Genomic DNA, 6,000 nt, shown 5'->3' with positions numbered 1-6,000 from the left:
ACAAAACCATGCTGTCTATCGCTAATGAGTCCATTTGTTTCCAAGTTGGTATAAATCCTATCCCTGAGAATTCTCTCCAATAGTTTACCGACTACCAACGTGAGGCTCACCGGCCTATAGTTTCCAGGATTATCCCTGCTATCTTTCTTAAACAGCGGTACCACATTAGCTATCCTCTAGCCCTCTGGGATCTCACCTGTAGGATACAAGAATGTCAGCCAAGGCCCCAGCATTTTCTCCCTTGCTTCCCTCAGTATTCTGGGGTAAATCCCATCCAGCCCAGGAGTCTTATCTACCTGAATATCTTTTAAAAGACCCAATATCTCCGCCTTTTCTATGTTAACATGATCTAGACTGTCCACACACCCTACCCAAGAATCATCTTCCAAAAAGTCCCTTTCTTTGGTGCAGACTGATGCAAAGTACTCATTTAGTACCTCACCCATTTTCTCTAGCTCACCACATAGATTCCCCCCACTGTCCTTAAATGATCCAATCCTTTCTCTGGCCACCCTCTTGCTTTTTACATTTGAATACAATCTTTGGGATTCACCTTAATCCTACTTGCAAAGGAATTTTCATGACCCCTCCTAATTTCCTGCTTCAGTGCCTTCCTACTTTCTTTATACTCCTCTATACATTATATTCAAGGGTTTCGACTGTCCCCACCCTTCTAGACCCGTCCAAAAGTCTTCTGTTTCTTTTTGACGAGGTTCACAATATCCCTCGTTATCCAAGGCTCCCTGAACTTCCCATACTTATCCTTCGTTCTCTCAGGAACATGACTTTCCTGAATCCTAATCAACTGTCGCTTGAAAGACTCCCAGATGTCTGATGTTGATTTACTATCCAACAGCCGAACCCAATCCAAATTCTTCAATTCTTGTCTAATGTTATCGTAATTTGCCTTTCCCCAGTTCAGCACCTTACTGCGAGGGTTACCCTTATTCCTGTCCATAAGTACTTTAAAACTTACGGAATTGTGATCACTACTCCTAAATTGTTCCCCTTCTGAAACCTCAACCACCTGAGAGCAGTGACATTGATCCTATTTCTCCTGAGATGCTTTGGTAGTTCTCCTTTCAGGGCATTCACTGTTTTGACCACAAAGGTAATAGTTCTACTGTGATGTGGACCATAAACAAACAATTCCTCCTCCCCCTGAGCTAAAGATGACAATACTCTTCTCAATAGCCATCTGAGACCATTGGAAGAAGCATTATTGGAACGTTCTCAATCAGGAATCAACAGTATCAGACAAAACCACAAAACAATCTTTCAACAGCTTGAGAAATCAAATTTGGGTATGCTGCCAATACTTACTGAGATACAAAAGACTCTCCAACTGATGAAAACAACAAGGCATATGGTCTGGAAAACTTTCCTAAAACTGGTGGTCATAAACTTTTGATCAAACTCTCAGACCATTTTACAAAAATATGTTTTATTCTTCGAGAAGGGTGATAAATCCATTTATGGGGGCTATAGAGGCTTCTGTCCTTCTGTGCACTTTGGGGTAGGTTCTCACACAGATCCTCCTGAACCACCTCCTACCCATCAGCAAAGACATTCTTTGAGATGTAATGCGGTTTCTGGCATAGAATAGAACCACAGGTAAGATTTTTGTCACCCGACAAATCCAACATAAGTGCATCAAGCAATGCAAAGAGCTCGACATGTTCTTTATTTTTTTTTTTTATAAATGTTTTTATTCAGTTTTCATATTTTATATTGAACAAATTACAAATTGTTAGGAGAAAGAAAAAAGAAAAAAAACAAACACGCAAAAATTAACATACATATTTACAGGTAAGCATCTTCGTAGTAGTAACTGCGCCCCCCCCCCCCCCCCCTCAACATGTTTATTTAGTTTGGTTTTGGGCCTTAGCTAGCCATCGAACCCCCGTAACGAACCTGTAGCCCCCCCCCCCCCTCCCGCTACCTTCCCCCGACTATTCTTCCTCTTGTACATTGGCCACAAATAGGTCCCGGAACAGTTGCATGAATTGCTCCCACGTTCTGTGGAAGCCGTCGTCCGACCCTCGGATGGCAAATTTGATTTTCTCCATTTGGAGAGATTCCGAGAGGTCGGACAGCCAGTCCGCAGCTCTGGGCGGTGCTGCTGACCGCCAGCCAAACAGGATTCTACGGCGGGCGATCAGGGAGGCAAAGGCAAGGGCGTCTGCCCTCCTCCCCAGGAATAGATCTGGCTGTTCTGAAACCCCGAAGACCGCCACTATCGGGCATGGCTCCACCCTCACTCCCACCACTTTGGACATTACCTCGAAGAAGGCTGTCCAGTACTCCACGAGTCTGGGGCAAGACCAGAACATGTGGGCGTGGTTGGCCGGGCCTCTTTGGCACCGTTCACATCTGTCTTCCACCTCCGGGAAGAACCTACTCATACGGGTTCTTGTTAAGTGGGCTCTATGTACCACTTTTAGTTGCGTCAGGCTGAGCCTTGCGCACGTGGAGGTGGAGTTGACCCTATGCAGTGCTTCGCTCCAGAGTCCCCACCCGATCTCCATCCCCAGGTCGTCCTCCCATTTCCTCCTTGTTGCGTCCAGTACGGTGTCGTCCCTATCTACCAGTCGGTCATACATGTCACTACAGTTCCCTTTCTCTAGGATACTTGCGTCCAGTAGGTCTTCCAGTAGTGTCTGTCGTGGCGGTTGTGGGTACGTCCTTGTCTCCTTTCGTAGGAAGTTTTTGAGCTGCAGGTACCGTAGCTCGTTCCCCCCAGCTAGCTGAAATTTCTCTGTCAGTTCGTCCAGTGTTGCGATCCTGTCGTCCGTGTATAGGTCCCTGACTGTCAGTGTCCCCCCGTCCTGCCTCCACCTTTTGAAGGTGGCGTCGGTCAGTGCTGGTTTGAACCTATGGTTGTTGCAGATGGGAGCCCTGTTCGACATTTTGGTCAGGCCAAGTTGCTGCCGCAGTTGGTTCCAGGATTGGAGGGTGGCTGTCACCACTGGGCTGCTGGAGTGTTTTTTGGGTGGGGATGGGAGTGCTGCCGTGGCGAGGGCCCGAAGGGAGGTTCCCATGCAGGAGGCCTCCTCCGCACGCACCCACTCAGCTTCTGGCTCCTGGATCCATCCCCTTACTCGCTCGGCTGTTGCTGCCCAGTGGTAGAATTGTAGATTCGGGGACATGTTCTTTATTAACCTGTCAAAGACCTTTGACTCCATCAATTGCAAAGTCCTTTGGAAAGCACTCCAGAGACTTGGATGTCCAGCTAAATTCGTCATCTTCGATTCCTACATGTGGGTATGACAGCAACTGTCTGTTGCAATGGTTTGGAAACTGAGTTATTTTGTATCGGACAGGTGGCTGCGTGATTGCACCAACTCTCTTCACTATCTATCTCAGCCTAGTCATGGAACACATTTGTGACCAACTCCCATAAAGGATCATCGAGTTTCATCAACAGGCTGAAAGCAGAGACTCACGTGCCCCTCCAGAATACCCATGGCTTACAATATGCCGATGACTGTTGTGAGCCACATTGCAAGCAACATTTACACCACCCTCAACATCATTAACTCTGCATTAAAAAGGGCTTGTGTCTCACACAACATCAGCAAGTCCACAATCCTCTACTAGCATATCCCTAGAAAAGCATCTACGCGTCCAGCTATTGTTATCAATGCAGGAACTTTAGAAGTCATTGAAAACCTTCCATATCTTAACCCACATTATTTCTGAAAAGTTAAGCATCAAAGAGGTCCGACTCAGAATTCCGTGTGCCCACACAGCCTTCCAAGAATTGTGCAACCAGATCTTCGAAAGAGATCTCCACAATGTGATGAGGGATGTTATTATTTTCAATATTGTGTTATTCTGTGAAGCAGGCTTGTGGGACTGTGTGTGTGTGAAACAAAGTTAATTAAACTGGACAGATTGTCTGTAAGGTTTAGGACATGAAAGGAGTGTAGGTGTTAAATATGCATTTAAAGTAGGTATTGACATGCAATTTTTCTACAAATAAATAAGCGATGGATAGAAATTTGCATTATGAGATAAGTAGCATACTGGGCTAAATCACTGGCTTTTAAAGCAGACCAAGGCAGGCCAGCAGCACAGTCCAATTCCCGTAACAGCCTCCCCGAACAGGCGCCGGAATGTGGCGACTAGGGGCTTTTCACAGTAACCTCATTGAAGCCTACTTGTGACAATAAGCGATTTTAATTCATTCATTCATTCCTGCTAACCTTGACGAAAGCTCCCTCAAAGATGTAGCCATCACTAAACTTCTTCTTTTCAAGGCAGTTTAAATCTGAAGACACTCAAGGAGATCACTTGATGTGCAACAGCAGCTGTAATGTCAGCTTGCAGGAAGCATCCAATGAAATTGAAGCATTCACAGTTGGCAAACCAAGAAGTTTAAAGCACTTAGTATCCTTCGCTTTTAATTTAATAATTTCAAAAGCAAAGTAAAAGATCAACTAACATTATTAGATAAATAAAATTATGTTTTTTTTACAAAGGAGAAAGTCAACATTCCACAAACATGAAGTTAGCTTTACAGTGAGCATGTTTAGCAAGAAGTATGAAGTTAGTTTGCTGTTATGCTTCCTTCAACAAGTGACATTTTGAAGGATTTTTACAGTGACTGACAGCATAAAAGTAGAACTTTTCAATTCAATTGCTTTTGCATTGATTGCACCTTAACAGAGCATTTTCTTTAAGAATGTTGAAATACTGACAGCAATTCAGCGTTTTTGCCTTACTCTGCACATGGAGACTCCACAAATTGCTGTTCCAGTACAGAAATGACCACAAACACTTATCGTATCTATATATAATCTTTATTAGTGTCACAAGTGTGCACAGACAGTGAACCAAGCTGGGAATCGAACCCAGGTCCCTGGCGCTGTGAAGCAATAGTGCTAACCACTACCAACCCTTCCCTCTCCTCCCCACCGACTGCACCCCTTCCCCTCAATGCTGACAGTCCCTTGCCCCGACAACCCCCTTCTTCCGCCGACTGTCCCCACCTCCCCATGACAACTGTCCCCACCTCCCCCATGAAGGGGATACCCTTCCCCCCGACGACTGCCCCTTAGCCTGAAAACACCTCTTCTCCGGCAGACTGCCCCCACGCTCCCCCCGCCAACAATCTCTCTTCTCCCGCTGACTATCCACCCACGGCAGACTGCGCCCTTCCCCCGACAACCCCCCACCAATTGCTCCCTTCCCTCCTTGCTGATGCCCCATTCTACGTCAATGACTGCCCCACCACCCCTTTCCCACACCCCTTTGTCCCTGCCCCAACAGTCCCCTCCTTCCCCCACATCCAATGTTCCTTCTGTCCCTCCTCCCCATATAGCCTCATTCCTCCTCCAACCCAGATACCCCCACCCCAATAACTCCTCTTCCCCGACAACCCCCTTCCCCGACAGCCCACCTTCATCTGATGTCCTCCGTTCCTGATAGCCAGCCCCCCTTCCTTGCCGACAGCCAGCCCCCCTCCCCCCCCCGACAGTTTGCTCTCCCTTCCACCAGCTTCCTTTCCCTGCCAGTCAGCTCCATTCCCCGATAGTTAGCTCCCCCTCCCCTCGCCAGCTAGCCCTCCACCATTCGCCCCCGACAGCTAACCCCCCTCCGACAGCCAACCCCCCTATTTCCCCTGACAACCAGACCCCATTCCCCCCGACAACCAGCCCCCCCATTCCCCCGACATCCAGCCCCCCATTTCCCCCCGACCAGCCCCCCATTTCCCCCGACCAGCCCCCCATTCCCCCGACAACCAACCCCCATTTCCCCCACAGCCAGCCCCCCATTCCCCCCACACAGCCAGCCCCCCCATTCCCCCCCACAACCAGCCCCCATTCCCCCCGACAACCAGCCCCCCCCATTCCCCCGACATCCAGCCCCCCCCATTCCCCCGACATCCAGCCCCCCCATTCCCCCGACATCCAGCCCCCCCCATTCCCCCGACATCCAGCCCCCCCATTCCCCCGACATCCAGCCCCCCCATTCCCCGACATCCAGCCCCCCCCA

The sequence above is a fragment of the Scyliorhinus canicula genome, chromosome 13 (assembly GCF_902713615.1).
Source record: "Scyliorhinus canicula chromosome 13, sScyCan1.1, whole genome shotgun sequence".
Taxonomy (NCBI): Eukaryota; Metazoa; Chordata; class Chondrichthyes; order Carcharhiniformes; family Scyliorhinidae; genus Scyliorhinus; species Scyliorhinus canicula.
The sequence above is the reverse complement of the archived record's forward strand: the minus strand, read 5'-3'. Positions refer to the sequence as shown.